Raw genomic sequence first — 25,998 nt, forward strand, 5'->3', positions numbered from 1 at the left:
GAGCTCTTCTTAATATTTTGACACCAAAATCATGTCGATACACCTTACCGACTGCGAGTAAAGCCACCCACGCTTTAACTTGACAGACTGTATCTAAATTTTACTTTTACTTTTAATTATTAATCAATCTTGGCCTCTTATAGCCGTATTTATTTGTATTCGAAAAAATGGTTTGTATTATTGTAAAAGCTATTTCTTTACATTAAAATTCAATCAAATTATGCAGTTAAATTCCAAAAAATATTTATATCTGTGATGTATATAAAGAGTACAACTATCGTATCAGTTATGTTTGTAAAGGGTTAAAAATAAATTTTTCTGTAGTGTATGTGGATATGTAAAGTAAGTTTTTATTTTAGTTCACACGTCCGTGTCCCAATCCGTCGATGATTCTTCTTTTTCTTCTTTAATCGGTCGTAGCTCCTTTTTATTTTCCACGGCTTTCTTCATAGTTTTTTTATTCCTTTCATTCTTCTTACTTTCTCCTCCTGTTCTTCCATCCTTCTTATTCTCCCTTTATCTAACTGTTCTTCTCTTCTTGTCCATGTTGCATCCTTTATATATCTTTCCTGTCTATATTTTAGTAGCCTCTTCATTTCTTCTAGTTCTTCTTCTTCCCTTTCCTTCCCTTGTTGGATTTTAATTATTTTTAGTATATCTTCTAATTTTGCTGCTTCTACATCTTTTTATCTCCCTATTTCCTCTTCTTTCTTTCGTTTTTCTCTTTTAATCCCTTCCTTATTGCTTCTATTGCTGGCGATCCATTAAAAACTCGTTTCTCATCTGTCATTTTCTGAATTCATAGATCTCCTCTTTTTATTCAAACTCGTCAAACATCTTTACTCTCTCCTTTAACAAATTTCGTTCACGAATCTTATTAATCTCTTTTTTCATCCTCCCTTCCGTTTCCTCTCTCTTTTTCCTATCCTCTTCTTCTCTACTTATCATGTTTGCCTCCGGTGTTTCATATATCGGAGGTCGATTCCCTGTTGGCATCCTCATACACCTATCTGTAACAGACTCCCCAGCTGTAAATTACTGTTTACAGCCGAAGTATCCCAGAAGTGGACAGGAGTCTGTCAGGAAATCTTTGACTTGAAACTGCATTTTGCAGTTAGAGTACTTCAATAAAAGTTTTTTGTCCATTTCCTATAAAATAAAATGTTTTCCTGTTTTGTCTCGTTTCTCTAGGTGTATGTGTTTGTGTCATTTTTTTTCTTTGCCTGTGGTGTAAAAATCAAATAATTAACATGTATGCCATTTCAAAGAAAAATTCGAATTAAAATTTACTCTTTACTAATGAATTTTTTTATATCTTCAACGTTCCAATTATCTACCGATGTTGCCTTTTTTGTTTTTAATTCATAAATTGTTGAGAATATCTTTGCTTTAATGAAAAATGGTCCCTCGAAATTTTTATTTAATTTCTGAGCTATTCCTCCCCCCTTATTTGACAATGTTTTATTGCTTTTTAGAACTTGTTTGCCAATTTCGAAACTTATGGGCCTACGTCTGAGATTGTAATATCTAGATTGCGTTTCATTTGCGGCATCTAAATTTTTAATTACCTCTTCTCTAATTATTTTTTATTTTCGCATTCTAACTACCCATTTTTCTGACTCTTGAAATTCTATTTCGCTTTTTCCGTCTAAATCTTCATTTAATGGTTGCATCGGTGAGAGCTCTTTACCTAAATTTAAAAAAGCTGGTGTGAATCCTGTAGAAGAATGTTTACTTGTATTTAAAACAAATTGCAAATCATACAAATTTTCGTCCCATGCCTTATGGTGCTTTTCTAAATATGCCTTAAAAGCCGTTTTAATTGACCTATTACACCTTTCAGTTGGATTTGCTTGTGAATGATATTTAGGAGTTTTCAAATGTCTAATACGGAATATTTTTTTAAAAGTTGATTATTGATTTGTTAACGTATTCCTTTTCGTTATCTGTGAATAATATTCTAGGCGTTCCCCATTTCGATATTATACGTTTATGAAATTCTTTTTCAATTGTTGACGATCATTTTTTTTACTCGGATTATTTCTACCCATTTTTTAAACATATCCACAAAAACTAAAATGTATTGATTTTTCGATTTTATCATTGGCAGTGGACCCATCATATCAGATGCTACCACTGTCCATGGTTCTTCGTGTTTTCGCTTTCCCATCAAACCCATCTGATTGTTTACTTTTGGTTCTATTCTTTGACAAATATCGCATTCTTTTGCATATTTAAGAGTTTCAGAATACATTCCTGGCCAAACACAATCTTAGGAAATTTTTGCATACGTTTTTTCCATACCTAAGTGACCTGCTTGTTTAATATCATGATTTTCGATTAAAACTTGTTCCCTTAGTTCTTTTGGTATTGTTAATTTCCACAGGTTTCTATCTAAATTTAAGCTGGATTCTAAAGGGTTAGTTCTATAAAAATACAATTGATTATCGCGTATTCTCTAATTTTGCTTTTCTTCCGGCTTATTTTGAACCTGAATCATTTTATTTTTATACCAATTATCCTCTATTTCTTTAAAATCTTTTTCTTTGTTTTCTACACCGTACTGCAAATACCGATATAGGTGACTGTAAAGGTCCCTAATAGGATTCTATATAAGCATCCTATAAGTCACTTACATAGGATCCTATACAGGGTTACCTAAATAGGTCAGTATAGGTGCCACCTATAGGAAATGAAACAGCTTCCTGCATAGGATCCTTTATAGAATCCTAAATGATTCTATGGTAAGGGTATAGGGTCCATCTTCCCAGGTTAGAATCCATATAAGAACCTATACAGGTTCCTACTACTAGGCAATCGCATAGTCAAAAATGACTACTGCGCAGCTGTATCTGCTATAAGAAACTACTGCGCAACACTTCCGGTTTATCATCTGCCCTATACAGGTCACTAATAGGAATCTATATAGTATCCTATGCAGGAAGCTGTTTCATTTCCTATAGGTGGCTCCTATACTGACCTATATAGGTGATCCTACATAGGATCCTATATAGGTCACTTATAGGATCCTTATATAGAATCCTATTAGTGACCTATATCGGTATTTGCAATAGGGCAATACTTGATAGAATAGTAGAAACTTTTATTTCATTTTTCTTTGATTTTGATAATGCATCTGGGACATGGTTTAAACTTCCCTTTCTGTACATAATTTAGTAATCTTACTCAAATAATTCTAAGGCCCATCTTGCTAATCTACCTGTGGGATTTTTAAAATTGTGCAACGATTTCAATGCAATATGATCGGTGATGACCTTAAAAGGATAACCTTCTGAGTATGTTCTAAATTTTCTAATCGCCCAAATAACTGCTAAAGATTCTTTTTTTGAGGCCGAATATTTACGTTCTGTCCCCTTCAAACCTCCACTTGCAAACGCTATTACATAATTTTCGCCGTTTATAGTTTGTGTTAAAACAGCTCCTAATTCTATGTTACTAGCATCAGTTTCAAGTTGAAAAGGACTTCTAAAATCAGGACAGATTAAAATTAGTGCTGCCGTTAGTAAGTGCTTAATTGTCGTAAATGCCTGTTCCTGTATGTCAGACCATTCCCACTTTACTTCCTTTTTTAAAAGCTTTTGTAATGGTTCTATTATTTCAACAAATTTTGGGATGAATTTTCTATACCAACAAGCCATCCCCGTCAGTCTTTGAACTTGTTTAATTGTTTTAGGCATTGACAAATCTAAAACTGGTTCAATTTTTTCTTCATCAACTTGTAATCCCTTTTCATTTACTTTGAAACCCAAATATTTTATTTCTGAACATCCAAATTCGCATTTATCCAAACCTATTGTTAAACCTGCATTTTTAATTTTATCTAAAACAATTTCTAAGTATTTTAAATGTCCTTCAAAATGGTTTGAGACTATAATTATATCATCGAGATAACAGAATACATGCGACTTTAATTCTGGTGTTATTATTCTGTCCATAAGGCGCTGGAATGTAGCAGGAACATTTGTTAATCTAAATGGCATCCTCTTATACTGATACATTCCTTTGCCCGGATCAATAAAAGATGTTATCGGTTTATATTCCTCGTCCAACGGCATCTGATGACATGCTGCACAAAGATCGATTTTAGACATGTATCTTGCTGATCTCAGTCTGTCTAACATATCAGACATTATTGGAATAGGATATAAGTCTTTTTTAGTGATTTTATTTACTCTTCTAAAATTTAAACAGAATCTATATTTTCCATTAGGTTTTTTCATCATTACAATCGGGTTGGACCAGTCACTATTCGATGGTTCTATTACTTTTTCTTCTAAAATTCTATCTACTTCTTCGTACATGAACTCTCTTATATTTGGTGTTACGTAATAGTATCTTTTCTTCATGGGTTTATAACCTTGAACATCTATTTTATGGCTAGTCAAATGGGTCAGTTTTAATTCTGTTCCCTGATCTATTACTTTTTTTATATAAAATTTTGTAATTGCCCTTGTTGTGCCTTATTCGACTCTACTATGCCTTAAGGAATTTCCTCGAAAAATTCTAAATTTTTCTTCTTTTCTATTTTTACGCGTGTAATATTATTATTTATTACCGAATTATTTCTATAATTGTACCAATTACTTTTTCTAATTACGAATAATTTTTCTATTATCGAGTCATTTTTTCTTCCTTTTTATCTAACACGATCTTTAATTTAGAATCATTTTTCTCTTTATCGCATTCCAATGTCCCTTTAAATTCTGTATCTAAATTCCTATCTTTATTTGTTGCTGGGACGTGCCAGTATTGCGTCGCTCGCTTTGTAGGGCTTAGGGTGTGGGGCACCATCCCCCGGACACTCTGTGTCGGCTTAGGTGCTGGCAGGATCGAGTCTAGTGCATCACCTGTAAGGAGGGGTTGGGCTGGGGTGTGTGGCGAAACGGGAGAAGAAACATCGCACGGTAGCAAATCTGTCTCTTTCTCTTGCATGTCGTTTCGCAGGCTAATCTTCGTTCCGAATTTCAATTTGTTTTTCTCGCTTTTCTTATTCTTACTCTCTATCCTATTCTCCTCCATTATCGGCTCCTGCATTTTAATTAATTTCGACTTTATCGCATACTTAATATTTGGTAACCCTGGTAACCACCAAATCTTTTTCTTATAATCCATTTTTAAACCTGATCTTTCAATCATATCGGTTCCTATTATTCCTATCGATCTTAAATTTGGTACCAGTCTGAATAATAAATATTTTTTCGTATGGCCTATTTTGATAGGGATTAAGACTTTTCCTGTAATTTTTATTTTTTGTCCATTAGCTACTATTAATGTGTCATTTATTGGTTTTTTAATTTCGTAGTCTAATTCTTTTACTGTTTTTATAAATTTCTCGCCAATGTATGAGTGAGCTGCACCGGTGTCAACAACACTTCATACTTATGATTTAAAAAATCAACCATAAGGTGAAATTTTGTTTAGTTCGAGTCCTTTGTGCCTGTGTCAAGTAATTCTGACTGTCTCTGGTTTTGTCTTCTATTTTCCGCCTTTCATAGCGACCGTTTGCATTTCCCTGATTTAAACTGTACCAACAATCATGTCGAAAATGGCCTATTTTCCTACAATTGTAGCATGTTGAGGGTTCTCGTGATCTATAATTAGAATTTCGGGTTCCTAAATTTGGATCCATGAAATCCTGGGCACTTGGACTTTGCCAAATATAAGAGATATTTGGTTTCGCATGCTCTTTTATCACTTCGACTAAGTTCGGATTTAATTCTTGCAGTGTCCGATACATCTGCTCTAAGATCATATCCTCCAAAAATTTTGGGATGGCATAATGCGCCGAAATGAGGTGTTGTGCAAGGAACTGGTTTATTATCTTGTCCAGGAGCTATGATTTGAGCAACTTTCGCAGATTATGCATTCCTACCTAAAAGTAAAAATTCCTTGACAATCTCCTTCACCGTCCCCATCGCCTCAAATTTTATTTTTACAATCATTAACGTTATCGTTCTCATCTTTGTCTTCATCCTCTATTATAAAATTAAGGTTAACATCGTAATTGTTTTCATACTGATCAAAAAAGGATTGATCTACTTTAATTATGTACTGTTTATATAGAAGTGTGTTCAATAAATAACTTAATGCTTCGAAAATAGCAGCAGGTCTTACAATTCCATTCATGTAATCAGAATTATGTGAAACATTTCTTTTAAATATTAACTGTACAATATCCATTCGATTGAAAGGTCTGGGCAATATACTAATTGCATCATTTACTTCTGATGGAACATGTACAAAGCTTCCTTTTAACGACAGTTAAGCATTTAGAGCGTGCGGCTTTGTAGCTCTAATTTATTTAAATGCTGTTAATGACAATACTGAGATGGCTTCTAAATCTGTCAAAATTTGCAGACATGTCGGCATGGTAGGAAATTTCAAACCATTACTAATCGCCAATTTAGGTATTTTTCCAGCCCTAATATTTTTATCACATGTCCTACATATTTTTGACCTATTTTTGTCATTAACTATTTTTTCTGCGAAAATATCATCTAAAAATTTAGAATGACGTTTTGTGGTTGTTATATTTATTACAGAATGACTAAACTAAAAAGTTTCACAACATGCACAAATATTGCTTGGCGTATCTTTGTGCTTCTTGATAAACTTTAATTTTTCAATGGATGGAGGATCTTTTCTACTTCTAAAATCCCTCACATAATTTTCTCTAAAATTGTACAGAGCATTTAATCTTGAGCGACGTTTCGCATTTTTATCTTTTTTTTCTCCTGTTCTCTATATTCATATCTTCCCTCCTTTTATGTTTCATTACTTTTTGTTCTTTCTGTTCTTTCAACTTAAAATCTGGATTTGTTCGTTTCCTTCTTCGAGATATTTTCTGTAGCTCTCTTTCTGTAATTTCATATTGCTCATCTTGCTCATTTTTGCTTTTGTTTCTTTTTGTTGCATCTTTTCCTTATCTTTATATTCCTCGTCTTCTCTCAATTTTGCTATGTATATTCTTTTACTTTCCCTTTTTCTTTAGCTCTATATTTTTTGTCGTCTCTTAATTTTGCTTTTGTTTCATTTTGCTGCTTCTTTTCTTTATCTTTATATTCCTTGTCTTCTCTCAATTTTCCTTTTGTTTCTTTTTGTTGCTCATTTTCTTTATCATTATATTCCTCGTCTTCTCTCGTTTTTGCTTCTGTTTCTTTTTGTTGCTTCTTTTCCTTATCTTTATATTCCTCGTCTCCTCTTAATTTTGCTATGTATTCTTTTAGTTTCCCTTTTTCTTCAGCTCTATATTTTAGCTTCTGTTTCGTTTTGTTGCTTCTTTTCTTTATCTTTATGTTCCTCGTCTTCTCTCAATTTTGCTATGTATTCTTTTAGTTTCTCTCTTTTTATCTCTGTATTTTTCATCTTCTCTCGTTTTTGCTATGTATTCTTTTAGTTTCTCTTTTTCCTTAGCTCTATATTTTTCGTCTTCTCTCATCTTTCTCTTGGATTGTCTTTTTTGAGACTTTTCCGCAACTCTAAATGATTCACTTTCTCTCTTTCGTTTTTTATATATCTTTTGGTGCTCTTGCTCCATTTCTTTAAGTTGCTCATTATTGCGAATTTCTTCCATTAATTCTCTAATTACCTGATTTCTCTGTCTTGTCGTTTTTTCTTTAATTTTGGCATTTTAAAAATAAATTTTTTTAAATAGTTATTTGTAACACGGGCTATTTCTGAATATTGTTTATTCTCTTTATCTTAAGCGTAAATTAAACTAAATTATTAATATCTTAGAAGGAAATTACTTTCTTCATTCCTCAGTGTTGATGAGGAAATCTGTAATGAAACCCATTCCAAACATTTTAGAGAATTTCAGGAGAAAGACAAAAATCGACTAAATCAAATAGTTTTTTAAAAATCATTTTTTTCGCGTACATATCAGTACACAAGTATCCGATTCACAAACAAAAATCGTTTAAATTTATCAAAATTTTGTATAAAAAATGCTTTAAACTTTCAGACACTTTTTTAAATAATAAAAAACTCTTTAAATCTCTTTTAAGTTCGTACAATTATCGAAAATTGATTGGAAAGCACAGAATCCCTTTAATTGTATTAAAAGTACGCAAAAATCTTGAAAATTCCTTTAAATCTCTTGGAATTACTTAGATTCACAGATAAACTTAAAAATGTTTTAAAATCGTGTGAAATGCAATCAAACTAAAAGAAATTAATACAAATACGCAACATATCTTAAATAATCGATGTATTTGTTTAGTACTACGAAGAAACTATACATTCGTTTACCAGGAATTCTGTGATAAAACAACATTTCAAAGTCTTAGACTATAATTTTTTTTTAACCATCTTTTGTTAAAGTATAAAAAATATCAATTTTATCTACAATAAAATTGATGAATCACTATACTGATTGACATGACCTTGACGGTACGATATAATCATTGTTGAAGTTGGCATGCAAATAAATGAAAACAATTGTTAAGTTAGGAACAAAGATCAAGTTTTAAGTTGGAAATTTTAAATTCTTCGTGTAACAACATTTTTTGCGTTTCAAACAACTTTTTGTTTGTATAGAAAAATGTTTTATAAAAGGCATGTGACACACGCAAATATCTATGCTACCGACCTCACTTCTTTGAATTACTCGCTAAATCTGAATTAGTTAAAATTTAACTATTTAAATTAGTACAAACAATTTTGACGGAAAAATTAGTTACTTTCAAGGTTTTTACTAATGAATTGGTCAACGGGCCATTCTAAGTACCTTACCAATGGAATTAGTCGAAAAATAATTAATTTTCGTTAGTCATTTCTGAGAACTACCAATTCATTAGTCATCTTCTAAACATAACCACTATCTACTGCAAGTCGTTGATGCGCAAATACCTATGCGTGTCGGAGTTAAGTGACCATGCTCCGTAACCATGGTGATTGATGGGAAGGAAGGGGTCAAGCGCAGTGAAGCGTCTATTTTACAGTCAGTGTAGTTTGTGGAAAGTTTTGGAGTTTTTGCGTGAAGTGAAATCAAGTGAAGTTGATCTTTTTTTAACAAAAATCAGAAGGCAGCAGTAGCGGAAGTAAAATTCTTAAAAGAATACTTTGGTAAGTACATTTTTTTCAATACTAGCGTCAAGCCCTATAACTGCAACGCAAGCGTTACAGGCATCTAACTTTTGTGTACAATCTGTGTTTAGCGAATGTGCTGCCAGAAATTTGCATAATTTTATAGATTTTGCACCATTTTTATATACTGCTTCTTCATGTAATATAATATATTTCTTTTAGAAACAAAAAATATTTCCTACCCTTAATGTACAGTAGATATAAATGTAAAGCAAATTTTCCGTTTGCTAATTTGCAAACGATACCATTTTTCAAGCATTCTTCTATAGTAAAATCATTCTGATTTTACTTTATCTTATGAATCTTTTTAGTAACGCCTCTAATTTTTAATCGATCTTGACCCTTAAACAAATTATATCAAATGATAATAGTTTGAAATTTTCAATACAGATTCGACATTTTTTCATTGTTTTCAGATTTTCAGAAATTTAAGGTTAAAAAATATGAAGAATTTTAACGATTTGACAATTGATGAATTAGCTGTCGAGTTGCAGAAGGCCATTGATCCGGAAGTTGCTGCAATTTTGAAAGGTAAGAACAATAAAATGATTTGTAATTTTCACAAAAATTGTTTGCCATATATAAAGTGGAATAGTTCAAATTGAATACAATAGTATACCCGGTAGTAAGCGTTAAATAGAAAAAAATTAATATTTTCAGATTTCGGCGTAAAAGTGAAGCTAATTCTATTATTTTGAATACGCGATTTTTCCATCTGTCTAAAATGTCATTACGAGAATAGGATATTTTTGAAGCTACTTTCTTTCTATTTCTATAGCGGCCGTCGCAAAGGTTGTATTATTAAAGAGATGTATTATATTCCCCAAAAGTGCTTAATTTGTTAGATTATTTGATTTCTTCTAATAGGTTCGCAAAATATGTGTGATAAACTGTTTTAATTCCTTCATGTGTAATATAAGTTTTGAAAATTTAATTTTAATCAGTTCAAGTCCGCCACTCTAGAGTTAAAATTATTTTAATTCACACATTTGAATAGATTTCTTGTATGCATTTTCAAGACGTTTAACTGAATTATTAAAATATAAATACATTTGATTGTTTTTTGAATTTATAAGTTATAAAAAGATTTAATAATGAGAAATAGGTTAAATGCTTACGTTACATTTTACTAAGTCAATTGGGAGGAATAGGATTTGCACGTTTTCTGTTTCCGTTGGGGGATTTCTAGGCGGAGGAAAAATCGCGTATCCTTAGGAATACAAATTCTTACTTTTTCTGAATTTAACGTTTATTACCGAGTATGTGAATAGCGAAGCGAAATTTATATTAGCGATTCTGCCTAGTGCTGTGAATTACGAATTTTTTTTATTTTGATTCAATTCATGCGATGGCCGTTTCATTTGCTAAAATTTTCCCTTTCTTTGTACATTTTAGTTGGGGTAAAGTTTCTACAGGCTCCAAAACATTGTAGAATAATTTTAAATGCTCTTAAAAATTATTTTATTATTTTTTACGATTAAGGACATGTGATACTCATAAAATTATCGATTTCATTAGTGTTGGGTTCCCCCTGCTTTTTCCCTGCAATAGCATAGCTTTTGTCTTAACATTTTAGGGAATGATAGCGAATATGCTGATGTATGTCCCCGAACTCTTATTTTGTGGGATAATAAAAAAAAAAAGTTTTGCTAAATTTGGTTAATGTGTGTGTGTATTTCGAGGTTATGTGTTACAATTTTCCCCAGATTGACTTTCACACCACACAATATGTTTTGCCAAAAACTGAGGACATGCAAAAAAAACATTGTAACTAATGCCCCGGAACTAACCTTGTTTTTGGGCAATTGAAAAAGTTTATTTCAGAAATAATTTCCAAATGCTGAAAAATTAAATAACAGAAAGCTGAAAACCAAGGGAGCGGACTGATTTTGATCCCGGTTGCAATTACAGCAAATATAATCAGCTGTCGAAAAATATATAAGTAGAAAATTTCAAATTAGTAACATTGCAATGTTTAAAATTAAAACAGATCCAGCTAGAGTATCGGATGATGATGTCAGAAACCGGTGTTAACGATACATTTGTGGGCTATTTTCCAGCAATTTATACATCTGAAACCTTTGCTTACTGCAAAGAATTCAAAAGTTGCATACTAAAGAAAGCACAGCAACTAATAAAAGAAGGTAATTTTTTTCTCATTTAAGATTTTTGAATTTGAGAGCTTTAGCTTTACTACCCACGATTTTACCCAATACTAATTTCTCAACGGGTAAAAGGTCATTTATTTAAAGGTATATATGCATATATGTTGAATTTTCTTTTAATTACAGATATAGATATATGTTTTAAATTTACACATTTTTCAGGGAAAAGGAAATAGTGGTGCGGAAGTTCAAAAGGAGTGTTACAGGTTATTGTCAACATCGGCGAAAAAATCGAAAATTCCGACAATTGTCTTTTGCGGATTTTGGCGGTGAGAAAATGAATTATTTTCCCTTTTGTTTTTTAATTCACAATTGGTTTTTCAAATGCATTCCTTTAAATTTCATAGACAAAATAAAAACCTCTCAATTTTGTGTTACTGTTTCAGCTCGGAACCAATATAGACGATTATGTGGCGGATGTTCGCAAAGATGCTTCGACGAACGTCCAGCCGTACATAATCCTTATTAAAGGTGACACCAAGGACCGACTCTTCATACAAGCTGATGGATGTTACATCCAAATTAATGATCGCGCAAGCGCAATAACTGCTTTTGATTTGCTGTACAAATTGCTTACGTCCTAAACGTGCATTTTGCTCCTTCTCTAACGTGCGTTGGTGTGGGCGGTATTGTGTTATGGTGTGGAGATCTGGGGATGGAAGGAACATAGGAAAGTAGAGAGCATGCATGAGCGATTCCTGAGGTGGGTAATGGGGGTTAGCTGGAGTTGCCCAGGATATATGTTAAAAGAAGAGTTAGGAAGAGAAAATATGGTTACTAGACAAATTAAGAGAGCATGGAGGTTTGAAGAGAAGCTAAAAAGGAGAGAGGAAAGTAAAATTGCACAAGCATGTCTCGGCGAAATTCGGAACAATGAAGTGAGAGGTAATGTGGGAAATTCAAAATGGGAGGCAGAAAGGAGAAAAATGAGAAGGGTGTGCAATATTCGAGAAGGGGTTATGGAGTGGCAGGACATAGAGTTAGAGCTATTGGTTAAACAAGGAGAAGAGAGATGGACAAAGATTATAGATTCGAAGTACAATAGATGGTATATGATGGTCAAAGGGTTAGCGGAACCAAAATATCTGCAAAAAATAAAAAAAAATAAAAACGGAAGAAAAATGGAGTAGGGTTGTACGGTTCAGAATGGGAGAAGGAGTGAGGGCATGCAGATATTGGATGAATGAAGAGGAGAATTTATGCAGAGTATGTGGATACGAAATGGAGTCATGGGCACATGTATTAGAGAGATGTACAGGAGAGGAAGAGGGACAGTTGAGTGTGGATAAGTATGTAAGATGGATCTTGGATGGTAGTGGACAGGGAGTGATGTGGATGAAGAAATTGGAAGAAGTAAGGGAAAGCAAGGGAGTAGGGCAGAGCCAAACGGGTGATCCTGAAAAAGGACAGTAAAAAACGAAAATTGTTTTCAATATCGTGGAAAATGAATTTTTTTATGGTAAGAGGAAACGGAAGCCCTGGAAGCTCGCTCATTTTAGGAATTAATATCACTACTATTACTATTGTTTATCCTACGTAATGCGAAAGAGTAGAATATAAGTAGTAGTTAAGTTGGACTAAGGATGGAATTGTAAATATATGTACAGGGAGCGGAGGCCCTCAAACCCGTAAAAGGGAGAGCTTAAATACTTACAATTAGGTAATAATTAATTTAGTAATTACATATAAATATCATTCTGCAATTTATAAAATGCCTTAAAGCGTTGCTTTAGAAATAAATATATTTCATTTTAAATTTTTGATTTAATTATTTTAAAACTTTGAATAGATTTATTTAAAACAAGGCGGGAAACAAGCAACCAATGGGCGCCTGCGTTACGGGCATGCGCGTCTCTCAGAAAGCGTCTCATTTTTGACTAAGCAATTAGTCAATTTTGACTAACCAATTGGTAGATGACTAACCAATTAGTAGTTTCGCCACCGTCCGCCATTGCGACCGGTGGCGTGCCACGTCCATAGTTTGACCGATTGAATTGGTTAAACGAAAATGACCAATTGAATTAGTTACTTTTGACTAATTGTCAGTTGCTGAGTTCTTGCTTCTACAATTAGTCAAAATTGACTGATAATTAGTTAAATTTAACTAATTCATATTTAGCGAGTAAGGACTTTTTTGTAAATAAAATATCAAACTAAATCTATTTTCAATGAAATTAAAGCGGGGTTCATTTTTTCAAATATTTTCTATGTACCTTGGCATTTTGCAAACCTAAGAACTTCTTTACATGTAAAATATCGGCCTTAAGCTTCAAAAATGCAAAAGTCGATAGTATATTATGTTTATGTACGTTCTTTTACATCTCGTAGATATTTTAACCATAAAAAAAACATTTTGTTACACAACTTTTTTCCTTCATGGTACTACGGCCGCACATATTGCACGAAAGCGAAGTGCTATTTCAAAAATCTGATTAATTTTTCGAGAATTTCGACCAATTTTTCATGTTTATGGAACAAACTTAAAGTTCTCCTTTCAAGCTAATACATATGTAATGGCTAATTGGCCATTATATACCTATGACAATATGCACAGTGAGACTACTACGACCACGGGGATTCATTAAAAACTAGCAATTTTTTTATTGTGTTTGTATTTTCAAATTAAATTGCCACCAAAAGTTGGTTCTGTTAGTCATCCAACGTCGCACATGTCAACAATTGCGTGCATATGTTTATTGCTACAAATACATTTGCAACGTAACTGCAGTTACCGAAAAAGCTATCAAGATAGTTACAAAGAAAATTTTCGGAAAAAGTTTGTTACAAGCTTTGTTCCCTGAATGAAGAAATTTCAGTTCTTACGTAAATAGATGTACGCCCTAAATATCCATACACTAGCCATTTTGAAGAAAAATCTGTTTAAATTTTGGGCTTTATATGATGTCAAGGTACCGCTGCCTACCTGTCCTCTCGGCGACTTTTCTATTGTCCAGCGCTGGTATGAATCTCGAAGCGCGGTGGCTCTCAACCGCCACCTTCTGCATTATGTTACAGGGGTACACTTAAATGGAATAGCGTATCAGTTATGTTGCGCACCACGATGGAGGTAGAGTCTAAGGCGCCTTTTCATGTTAAAAGGTTTGGAAAACTGCATTACACAGTAACATAAATTACTTAAAGAGAAAAGTAACGTATACTATTCATACCAGATTAAATATGTATAAAAAATAGAACCTCAAGAAATCAAGGAGATCATAAGGTGAACATTTATTCGATCGCTTTTGTATATTTATTAAATTAGATACAAAAGAATAAATGAGAATTATAAACATATTTTAACTTTGGAGGTAATTCTTGGAGTCAATCATATTATAGTTTAAAGAGAACGCCAACATTTAAAAATTCTCGGTAAGTCGGTCCATTGTGTACAGTAAAAGTATTGGGAAACTGTAGAAATAAAAACAATTTCCCAAAATTATCAAAAGAGCTCAAATTTTTTTAATTAAAAATTCTGTAAAACAACTAACAAATTGGTGTGACGTAAACAACAAGTGAATGAATATAAGAACAAAGAAAGTTGTGGTTATAGATGAACAAAATTGACAAAATCAATTCCAAATGAAAAGCGCGCCAAATACATTGGCAATTCGAATTAATCGATGATGTTATTATAATATTGATTCACGTTAAGAATATCTGTTTTTAAATTAATAGATACTTTTATGTATTTATTTATGAAAATTGATTCCAGATTTTTTTATAAGAGTTATTTTCCTTAGCAAGAATTAAAAAAATTTATAAATCGAAATAAAAATAATGATCAAAATTCCAAGAATGTTATAAGAGATCTGCGTTTTAGCTGCCAATTCTACAATCTGTTTTATGTTTATCTATTCAAGTTTTTTACCGACGATCAGTTTCACCTATATAAACCTTATTGCATCCTTTTCATTTTATTAAATAGACAACATTAGATAAATTGTCAATTTTTTTTGTAAATTTCATGTACTCTTTCTTAAATGGTACTTTCAAATAATGGCAGCGGATAATTATTTTGTTGCAAAGTAATTTTTAATTGGTCTAAGTTTTCTTTTCTAAATTTGATGCCACTTACTTTAATGCATCTATCAATTAAGCCTTTTACTAATCCAATTTTCTGGCTACATTGATGGTAAGAATTGCAATTCAAATATTGGCCTGACCATAATGGTTATTTAAACCAATTAGTAATTGAATTTCCATTTTCAGTTTTAGTGATAGACAAATCTAAAAAAAATTAAGATTTTATCTGTAGGGAAAATAGTAAAAATTTCATCTACATAGTGCTTAAAAAGGAGTGGTTTGAAGCTTAATTTAGATAAGGCTCTATTTTCAACATCTTCTAAAACAAGATTAGATGCAATAGGTGATAGGGGTGAACCCATTGGAGAACCAGAAATTTGTTTATAAAATTTTTGATTAAGTGGAAAAACCGTATTATTAAAAACTGTTTTGACATCTATTAAAATCTCATAGTTTGAAATTTTAGTTAAATTTTTATATACTTGTAATTTTTCTTCTATAAAGTACAAAACTAAATCTAAAGGAATATTCTCAAACATCGATACAATATCTAGTGAAAAAAGTGAATGTGAATGAGGAACATTACAATTTTTAATTTTTTCTTTAAAGCTCTAACTATCTTTTATAAATGAATCTCTTTTTCCAGATACAGGCTTTAGGAGATTAGATAAATATTTTGCTAAATTGTAAGTTGGAGAACCATTAGTAGAGACAATTTCCATTTTAAATCTGTTTTGTGAACTTTGGGGAGGGCATATGCTTTTGCTGTCACACAAACATGGTTTTTTAATTTATAAGATAAATTTTCATTTATGTATCTTTTTTCCCATCTAGAAATGATATCATTACATCTTTCTTCTATGGACGGAACTAAACTAGTATTCAGATCTCTATATAAAATATTATTCTGTAAAAGGTTTTCAATAGTTGATTTGGAATCTTCTGAATTTGCAGCCACTATTATATAAACCTTGTCTGCTTGGATAAAGATAACAGCTTTGTCATCATTTTGGAATTTTGTAACAATATTTGAAATTTGATTGGAGTTTTTGAACTTATTGATTTTTTTTATGATTTGAGATTAAGTCTATAACTATTTTTCGAACATTTGATTTTTTATTATTATTTTCAAGCTTTTTATACAATCTTCTATATTAGCAATTATATTATTGTTAGAGTTATAAGAAATAACAAATTTTGTGTGCAATGCTAAGATTTCAGTTGTTTCATCTGGAATTGTCACATTTGATAAATTTTTAAACCATTTATTAACTCTTAAGTCTCTGTACCTATTTTTTCTTCTAAAAATTGATCCTTTAATAAATTAAATTTTTTTATGTGAGCTTCCCTTTATTGAAATTTTAACTTTTGCAAAGCACGTTCTTGTGACTGAAAAAAGTTAGTAATCGAATTTTCTGTAATTTTTCTATTTAGTCTATATTTTAAATAATTGTTAATTCTTTAATGTTATCGATTATATTAGTAATTTCAAAATTAAGAATTTTCTTCTGAAAAGTAAATTTGACATTTTGCATTTTAACAAAGGTTTTATAATATGAATTATTTATATTATAATTGTTTGTACAATTTTCTATATGTGCTGGAATCAGAGAATTTTGTCTACACCTTATTAAAAAGGTACGTTGTTCCTTTAAATGGACTAACCTCCTTTGGGTATTAATCCAGTTTCCAATATCTAGACGAGTAGATTGGCCATACGTTTGAAAAATGTAGTTTAAATATCTCATGGTTCACAGAACGTTATACACCAGTAGATAAATAGAACCTCTAGAAATCAAGGAGATCATGAAGTGAACCTTTCTTCGAACGCTTTTGTAAATTCAATAATACGAGAGAAAACAAAGTTTCACACTAAATTTCTCGGTCTTACGATCAATTTTAGATACAAAGTAATAAAAAAGAAATCGAGATTAAATTCCTTTTTTATCGGTGTTTGGCCTCATCTATGGGCCTTCATCAGATGAAACATCTGTTATCAGAGTATAATTTAATTCTCAAATATGAATATACGTTCGAACTTTGACGTTTACGACTCTCAGTGTGCCCTGAAATTTGAAAACTGTCATGTGCAACTGACAACCTGAAAACTGTGAAAACCTTGTGTTTGCTAATTTTCATTTGCGTATTTGCGTAGTGCAAAATTATGGATATATGATTAAAAAGACATTTAAAAAATGTTCTTTATCTGTATTTTATATCATATTCTTCAAATTTTGCTTAAAGTCTTTTATTTTACTTAAATTATAATAAAAGGAAAAACATGAAAAGAACTATATATACTGATGCGTGCACTGACAAATGCACATACGGTCTAATTCACAGACACTTGCAAGCGGCGCTGGCTCTGTGTATCTATTGCCGCCTAATTCCCATTACTTAGACCGCCCCTGCCTAAGTCGCAGTACAAGCAAGGAATATATCACATACTTTTTTAGAGTTCTTTCTACATATTAAGTCCCTTCACAAGTAACTTTTGATTGCAGAATCTCCGGTTCTCTTATCATTAGCGACTCGCGATTCAGGAATCCGTACGCACCTGGCAGCGAAACATTGAAGTGAACATTGATAGTTCATGTGACAAAATAAGGAACGAAAAAGTAGAAAATGACATAAACACCCTTCTTGACCAGATATACAACGCTGCTGATTTCGGTAACAGTAACGTAAGATTCCATGAGTAACACATTTTTTGGTTAATTAAAATTTTATTGCATAAACAATGAATATGTATTAAAATTATAATTATACAAAGAAACAAAATATTACTCTTGGAATTTTACGTTACCGTTACTGAAAATTGCGAAAAATTTCGAATTTTTACGAAACAGGCAACTGAAAGACGATGCCGTTAGCGGTACTGAAAATAACGAAGATAGAATAAACGGGGGGTTCAGTAAAGTTGTGGCTCAAGTAAAAAGTGTCGTTATTTAGAATTTAGGCACTAAATGAACTTTTCTTAATTAAAAATTATTTTTTATTCCATTGATATCCGATAAATGGCCATCGATGAGGGCCGAAGTTTTTAACTGCGCATGTTCCAAAAAGCGCGGGCCTATGTGAAATCAATAAATACTATGAGTAGTTATAAAATTGATGAATATTTGTCACATTCTGTAAAAAAATTTACATTTTTTTTGCTATAAAAAATCGACTTTCGGTTTCTCATTGTGAAAAATACAAGAGGAAAAAGCTGCGAGTTGATATGCGGCTTTCTTATCTGTAAAGTATCTCGACCTTATTGTATTTTGAAGACGGAGCCTCGAGCCTTTTACAAGTTAAAAAGACCTCGAGTCGACACGTGGTCTTTCTGAGTTGTATTTCCATACGTCATACCTGGCGTTTGGAGGCTATATACAACTTTTCAGTGACTTAAGGTTTAATCCTGCAGCGAATCAAAAATTTGAGTAGCAATAAGCTTCTTATTTAATCAATTCAATAAGAGCGCTACAAAAGTCCAAGTCCATATTATCCAATTCGGGCCAGAAATATTCGGTTATCATTGAGCGGTAGCGATTCCCATTCACAGTAACGTTTCGGTCTTGATCATCACGGAAGAAGTACGGCCCAATGATGCCGCCGGACCATAAACCGCACCAAACCCTAATTTTTTCGGGATGTAATGTTGACTCATGGAGTTCGCGTGGATTGCTGCTTGATCAATAACGCATATTTTGCTTATTGACGAAGCCATTCAGCCAGAAGTGAGCCTCATCGCTGAAGATGATTTTTCGATGAAAATCCGGATCATTTTCAAGTTTTTGCTCAACCCAATTCACGAACATACGTCGCTTCTGGTGGTCAACCGGCTTCAGTTCTTGCGTCAATTTGATCTTGTAAGGATGAAGGCCAAGATTTTTTCGCATAATACGCCACAACGACGTCACAGATAAGCCCAACGCTTGAGAACGACGTGTGAGGGACTGGTTTGGGTCTTCCTCAATTGATGCGCTAGCGGCAGCAATATTATCGACACTACGGGCACTTCTTTGTCTCACTGGCACGGAAACATTTTGCATTGTACCTGTGGATTCAAAGTTTTCCACTAGACGCTCAATTGTTGATGTGGCAGTATGATTATGACGACCATAAATGGGACGTAGCGCTCTTAAAGTTGAGGCCACTGACTCCGAATTTCGGTAGTAAATTTTAATAATTTCGTCTCGTTGTTGGATCGTATATCTTTCCATGATGAAATGGCAAACCTTACTGAAGAGAAATGTCAAAAGAGCGGGGAAAAAAATTGTGTCGTTTGCTGTCACTATCGGTCTACTTTTATAGCGTGCCTATTGAAAACCCCTTTATATTTGGGTTTCAAATTTCTCGTATGCGTAGATAGATGCAGTATTCTTTTGCAAATCGATTGATGCAAAAATCTTATTTTCGTCAAAAATGTGACTTTAAGTGTCTTTTTAACTTGTACAGTTTTCACTTGCCAGTGGTGCAAAACTCGAACATTAAAAAAAAGAGGTTATAAATGTTGTTCAGGTGTTTTAAAATGACAAAAAAAAGAAGAATATTTAATTAGCGTGAAAAAATTTTTTAAAGAAAAATATTTTATGTTTTATCCAGACATAGAGCTGGCCCAAAAAAAATACATTCTTTTTTTCGTAAAAAGTTTCTAAAATGGTCTAAAATGATAAAAAACAGAAATGACTACTAATGTTCTACTTTTTAAATAATCATACGATTAAAATAAACGCGCCAGAATCTAAACCAATCAGCGCAAAGACTTGAGAACCAGCCAAAGCTGTTTCTCCGTACCGATACAAAATGCACCGTGTCCGTATACGTAAAAAACATGTGAGATGCATGCGATATCAGAGGTGACATAGATGTACTAGAAAAAAAATTTGCTGATTCTAGTGATAGATAATTTTAAGTGTACAAATTGGTAGATAACAAGATTTTAGCAAAGTGACCTAAGTTGTGAAGAAATCTTGAATTCTAACAACAGTAGGACATTTGATTCTGAATGCATGGATACGGCTGAAAGGCTCTTCAATTCTGTGAAAAATTTCAACTTTTAAAGAAATAGTTTACGCCAGTAGTGTCAGAACGCGGATATCTCTGCCATGCGCAGTAGGGATTCTGTATATTGTTAAATTGACACATGGCGTTAGATATCCTAAAAACACACAGGAATAGCTACTGCGCATGTTAAAGATATCCGCGTTCTGACACCACTGGCTTACGTTGACTTATAATTTAGAGAAGAGTCGCGCGTGTCCACAGAAGCTGGCTCACAAATTTCGTCTGCAGATGATGAAGAAACAAACAGTGACTCAAGCACAATTGGAGAAAGAACGCAGAAAACAAAGCGCAAATCCGAAAACTACTGCGCACCTCTATTTTAAGCCGGACTTACATAATTCGTCAGAATATGAAAAACGGCCACTGTTATCACAAATAACTATTTTTCAGAATTTTTTCGGTTTCGGGGTAACCACTGGCATTTTAGTATGCCAGTGGTTTTTTAGCACTGCTTCAGTACTGGCAGTTAGTACTGCGCCCGTGCTAGCCCGCCAGTATCTCTAAGCATTACAAGCCCAGTACAGCCAGCCAATACTAGAACTCCGGAAGGCTATACTGGGCAAGTACTGGGCCGGTGGTGTATTTCTACTTGGCGCATTTTCTATGTGAACTGTTTCATTATTTTACGAAGTATGTAACTGCAAAAAATTCCCACTACAAATTTCGTAAAATTCCGAAAGAAAATTTTAAAAGTGTGGATATGGATGTTTGCTCTTTTATTTCACCACAATGAGACGAAAAAATTTGTTCGCTTTCTTTGAAAAAATCCTGTTTCAAAAAAGTAATGGAAATAGCCCCACTCTCCCCTTTTATAGAGATATAACGACGATTACCTATGTATTAGTTGACATGTAATAGCCGTTATATATCTCAGGCGTCATAGTTTCTGCAAAACAGATATACATAGTCATTAAATATGTATGACACTGAAGTAGAATATAAGGTACATTCCACAGACATGAAAAAATACATGAAAACAAAAATTTTTCTTTAAACTTTCATTTAGGTGAACCCTGTTTTTCATCATAGCCAAGAACTATGTCAAGTGACTGATGAGATGAGGATGTTACAAGTTAGTTTTATATGATGCTTGGCACCTCCAGCGATGATGCTGTAGGAAATTCGGATTCTATGTTTAATTTTCTATTAAAAACTCATGGAGTAATCGCAATATGTATTTTGCAGCGTTAAAAATGTAAAAAAATATACTTCTGCTGAAGGTGACCTTAAGCGCATCTATAATAGCTCAAGTAGTATGTTGCGCGTGAAGTATAAAAATAAACTTCTCTTTAACTTGCATCGCAACGTTCTTGTCTGAGGTTTCCACTGCGTGGCGCTAGCATGCAGACAAAATTCTTAAAGTTACCTTCGAAACGCTTATTAACTGCTACTAAAAGAAGATGCACTTGAAAGCGCATTCGGCCCATGTAAATGATAGGTATTTAATATTTTAAATTTTTTAACGCTGCAAGAAAAAGTATTGCGATTACTCCGTGAGTTTCTAATGCAAATTTTAACGTAAAATCCAAATTTCAACAATTTAAAAGTTGATTTGGCTGTTTTTTTAGTTTTTTTTTCAAAAAGGAACCGAATGGGGACCTAATTATTTTTTCAGACTATTATTAAACTTTTACTCGGGTTAACCCGATTATACATCATAGCAACGGACTAAGTCAAGTGACTGATGAGATTAGAATGTTATAAATTAATTTAAATAATTTAATACGATGTTTGAAACCTCCTAAGATGAAGTTGTAGGTATACCATCACGAGCAGCCACGAGCGTTGGAGGTGACAACAGTCACCTTTGGATGCTTTCTTAGAGCTACCATCTGCCACTCCACGGGTTTTTAGTCGCTCGCTTCTTGACGATCAAGAAAGTTTCTTACAATGCGTCAGGTGTTTAATAAAACCGCCTTCTGAACAGCTGCCAATACCCTACTGACTCCTAAATGTTCAAGATGTTCAGTGCATCTTGCGGCACATTGCCTGTAGCTGAAATCACAATGGGATGAATAGATGCATGATTCACATTCCTCCATATGGTCTTTACTTCATGCCTTAACTTGCTATACTTGTGGATCTTGGTTGTATAGGTTGACTGCAAATTTCGGTTAAGCGGACAAGCAATGTCGATGATATAGACCCTTCCACCTTTTTTTTCTCGCATCACGATGTCAGGTCGATTGGCCTGGATGTAATGATCCGTTTGGATAGTAAGATCCCAATATAACATGTAATCTTCGCTTTCTAAAGCGGGCATTGGAATGTATCTATAGAAGGGTACCCATTCTTTTAAGAGTTCTAGGTTTAGGGCAAGTTGTTGATGTATAATGCCCGCTACATTATCATATCTGTGCGTATATTATCTCTGAGCCATTACGCGACAGCCATCAATAATGTGTTCGATGGTTTCGTTGGTATCTCCAAAGAATCGGCAGCGGTCAACCACGTCTTGATGTAACACGTGTTTGCGATAATTCCTGGTGCTCACAACCTAGGCCTGTATTGCAATGACGAATCCTTCCGTCTCTGGATACAGAACACCCTTCTTAGCCAAATATTAGATGCCTCACTATCCACTTCACTTTGATCTAAGGTGTTGGGGTGTTCACCATGGATGGCTTTCTGCCTCCATTGTATTTCTAATTCCTCTATGGTTTCTGCCCTGATAATCAAGGCCCGATCTGAGGACAAATTTAAGGGCGTGTATTCAAGATCCGCTTGGAAGATGGTTCTGTAAAGCGCAACATTTCGTGTGCTGTTAAAATAGTCTCGCAACAGTATAAATTGTGACTCACACAGTTTTTTGACATCTACAACGCCCCTACCCCAAAATTGTCGTGGTAAAACTACCCTTTCAATCGCTGAATTTCTGTGGTGCATTCCGAGCTTCGTCATTTCTACGCTAACAATTCTGTTTAACTTTTTAAGGTCGGTGTTAGACCATTTTATGAGCCCGAAGGAGTACGTAAGGGCAGGGATGGCATACGTGTTGATCGCCCTGATTTTGTTTGCCGAGTTGAGAAAACTCTTTATAATTAATCTGAGTCTCGTAGTAAAGACAGTCATTAGGCTTGTCTTAACTATCGTATGTTGAATACCCTTAGATTCAAGAATACCCAGTTATTTATATGATTCGCCTGCAGCCATTGCCTCGATGTCATTTTCGAACTCGTTCTCTAACTCAGCGGTCCCTAATTCCCCTCTGATTAAATGCACTGTTCTGCATTTATCTAGTCCGAACTCCATGTGGATAATATTGGAAAACTGCTTTGTGACATCAATCACTTGCTGCAGTTTCTGGCCTGAACTAGCGTACAGCTTCAGGTCATCCATGTAAGGAAGATATGTCAACTTGATGACCATCCTCATTATCATGAATTCTGAACCCATGAGACATGCTGTTTAGTGTTTTGCTCAATGGATTCAATGCTAAACAGAACCATAGTGCGCTATGGTTCTTGAGTCATGGCAACAGCGTCTACAGTGACTAGATCTTTACAGCCTCGTGAGTTTTTACAACATACTTTTTGTTCTTCTGTAAGAATGTCATTCTTGTCAAAATGAGAATAAACGTTATCTGCAATGTTAGCTATAAGACATTTATAAATTGTTGGAAGACAGGCTATCGGTCGAAAGTCAGATGGGTTTTGAGCATCTGGTTTTTTTGGTATCATATACGTAGTACCTTGGAGCATAAAACCTGGCATCAAATCTGGGTGTTCAATGATCTTCTGAAAACACCTTGCCAACGCAAGATGCACACTCGTCAGGGACTTGTACCAGAAGTTGTGCACCATGTCCGGAACTGGAGCTATGCAATTCCTTGCCCTCTTAAAGACAACTGAAACATCCAAAGCTGTGATGTTTGTCAGATGCATTTCGGGGCAATTGCTTGCCCTTGCTTCCTCCAGTTTGAACCACGCAGTGTCCAAATTGCATCTGTTCATTTTTCCCCAAACGCCCGGCCAGTAGTTAGTCATGTCATCCAATTGAGGGACTTCGGTGCCTTGGTGGTTATTCGGCTTTACTCTTAGTTCACGATAGAACCTTCTTTCTTCTGTCTGAAAGTTATGGTTTTGTTCCCTTCCTACATTATTTTTTTTGTACCGACGCAGTTTGGCAGTAAGAACATCAAGTCTCTGTCGTTGAGAGTCTAAAATTTCATCCAATATTGTTGGTGTTACTGTCTCGATGTGCCGAGGGTGGATGATTTTAGTAACATGGTTCATCAGCTTTCTGGTTCTCTTTCCTTTTTTATATTGAATTAATCGACCCAATTTGCACCTTACTTTGCCGACATCCATATCCAACCTGATCTTCCATGGTAAATCTCGATCCCTTGCAGGGACAAAAACTGCATTTGCAGGCCTAGTTTTTCGGCCCAAAGTTCTAACGGTTGCTACAGCTGCACAGTATACAAGAGTTTGCACCTCTAACGCATTTTGTGCTACGTTCAAATACGTAGGTAAAACCTTACTGTCGAGATGTGCTATTAGTGTACGCAGATGATTTGTGATGTTCATTTTGGGCAGAGAATGCCTCAGTGTTGGCTCTACATATCTGAACTCTAGTAAAGCATGACCAAAATTCCTTTCCAGGTGCTGTAGTTCTTCTGAGATTTCCCTATCTACATCATCGTTAGTAATATTTCCGGATGTGGTTCTAATGGATCCAGTGCATGATGTTCATTATCCCTAGCACCTATGCCTTCAGCATCAATCAAGTCTTCGTTATCCACATCTTTCAAGGCTAGCTCATCAATAGGAAGCTGCCGTTCCACTTCCAGTTTGATAGCAGCTATTTCGACAGCTGAAAGCAGTCAGTTTACAGATATTGAGCGTTTTTGATCTGCCAGACTCTGCTCATTTATTTTTGTGGCTAGCTCTGGGTATTTAAGTAAGAAGAGTCTATGATGTTCTCTCCTCACACTTTCCCCACATTTTTCTGCCAAAAAAATAAAGGCGCATAACATCTCTGTTCATATGGTATGTCCATTTTCGTCGCTTTTTTGGTTGCTGAACCTCTTCTTCTGCCTCTGTTTGTATAAGGTCATCCAGCTCTGGAGGATGTTGTGGTGTTAGATCATCAATAGGTTGAGGAAGAACATCAATTACTCCTGCTTGACCGTTTGTCGCGGATTTCTCTAAATGATGTTCATTGCCGTCGTTTTTCCACGCCAAATCAAACTGTGTTTTAATCTCCATTACTCGGTCTTCTGTAACATGTAGATTAGTCCTGATGTCTTTCACCTTAGCGATAAGATCTCTTAGTGCGACCTTTTGTATATTAGGATACTTTGCAGCAAACTTTGTTCCTAAATTGTATACTTTTTCCTTGTTTGTTTAACAATTTGCACTTTAACACTGAAAAAAATGGTTAGTTGCGACAGGAAGCTCCTCATTAGTAGAGTTGGTATAAGCTACAACAACTACTTCGATGGTAACAGTAACTAACCAGTTTTGTACGGCAACAAGTCGCCGTTAGTCCTCCTATGAAGGTTACATTAGTAAGGATAGTAATTGTAGTCACAGCAAATAAATTGGTTACATTTACCAGCAATTTATTTTCCAAGAAATAAAAGTAGTAAAGGTTACGAGTTTTGCCCCTTGGCGATATTGGCAGAACTGAAATATGAGCAGTACTG

The 25,998-nt window shown here is 34.0% G+C and overlaps 1 protein-coding gene across 3 annotated transcripts in view; it reads right to left on the minus strand.

Moving 5' to 3' along the window:
* LOC117177684 (SET domain-containing protein SmydA-8-like) overlaps positions 1 to 25,998 on the minus strand; it is a 505,872-nt gene that overhangs the window by 85,161 nt on the left and 394,713 nt on the right. The window lies entirely within an intron of this gene.

This window comes from Belonocnema kinseyi, chromosome 8 (assembly GCF_010883055.1).
Source record: "Belonocnema kinseyi isolate 2016_QV_RU_SX_M_011 chromosome 8, B_treatae_v1, whole genome shotgun sequence".
NCBI classification, from domain to species: domain Eukaryota; kingdom Metazoa; phylum Arthropoda; class Insecta; order Hymenoptera; family Cynipidae; genus Belonocnema; species Belonocnema kinseyi.